Below are 636 nucleotides of genomic sequence, written 5' to 3'. Positions count from 1 at the left end.
CTTCCTGAGGGTTTCCTTCTGTAGCCACCTTGTGCACCCCTTGTGTCCTCCCCTATCAGTCCTCAGTATTAAAGATGAAGCTAGTGAACATGTATCTCAAACGAGATCGGGATATCTTTATAAAGTACCGCCAGTTAAAGTTGATAACACAATAAAAGTTTAAAGGTCGACTTGCAATAAAGCACACATGTTCTTGCGGTTGACAGAACAAACCTTGTCAAACAGGTGACCCAATGGATAAGTGTAGTACGTAGTACGTTGACCAAATAGTTCGTGACCTCGACCACAGCTGCTGGGAAATGGAATACCACGCTCTGTACTTTTCTTTCGGTAAATGAAACCGAGCTGTTCCAGGATGACTACGTCAGCGTTACACTATATGCTCCGCCCCCCTTACCTGCGTGGATGATTAATTATTTTACCGGGTGGATTCAAAAGCGTTTATTTGTTTAAAAACTCTTTTCGAGACTTTCTGGCTTTAAATGTAAGCAGAAAACTTTTTTAAAACTGCAACTCACCCATTTGCAGGGTTCACCCATTGCAAAATTGAAAAAATTCACCCATTGCAGACTTATTTATTTATTATCTTATTTACTGCAGTATATAGGGAAATGTGCAGGGAATGCAGAGAGAGGG

General features: G+C 41.0%; 1 protein-coding gene across 1 annotated transcript in view; it reads right to left on the bottom strand.

Annotated features, from left to right (window-relative positions):
* The window catches only part of LOC137429854 (UDP-GlcNAc:betaGal beta-1,3-N-acetylglucosaminyltransferase 7-like), a 43,326-nt gene extending 43,031 nt beyond the window's left edge, over positions 1 to 295 (bottom strand). The window contains exon 1 of the mRNA XM_068120163.2: positions 214 to 295. The gene's annotated coding sequence lies outside the window, so the exon portion shown is untranslated. The remainder of the gene's footprint in view (positions 1 to 213) is intronic.
* Positions 296 to 636: the final 341 nt, after the last annotated feature.

The sequence above is a fragment of the Myxine glutinosa genome, chromosome 6, assembly GCF_964187855.1.
Source record: "Myxine glutinosa chromosome 6, kmMyxGlut1.1, whole genome shotgun sequence".
In the NCBI taxonomy this organism is placed as follows: domain Eukaryota; kingdom Metazoa; phylum Chordata; class Myxini; order Myxiniformes; family Myxinidae; genus Myxine; species Myxine glutinosa.
Note: the sequence above shows the minus strand (reverse complement) of the source record. Positions and strands in the feature narration are given on the sequence as shown.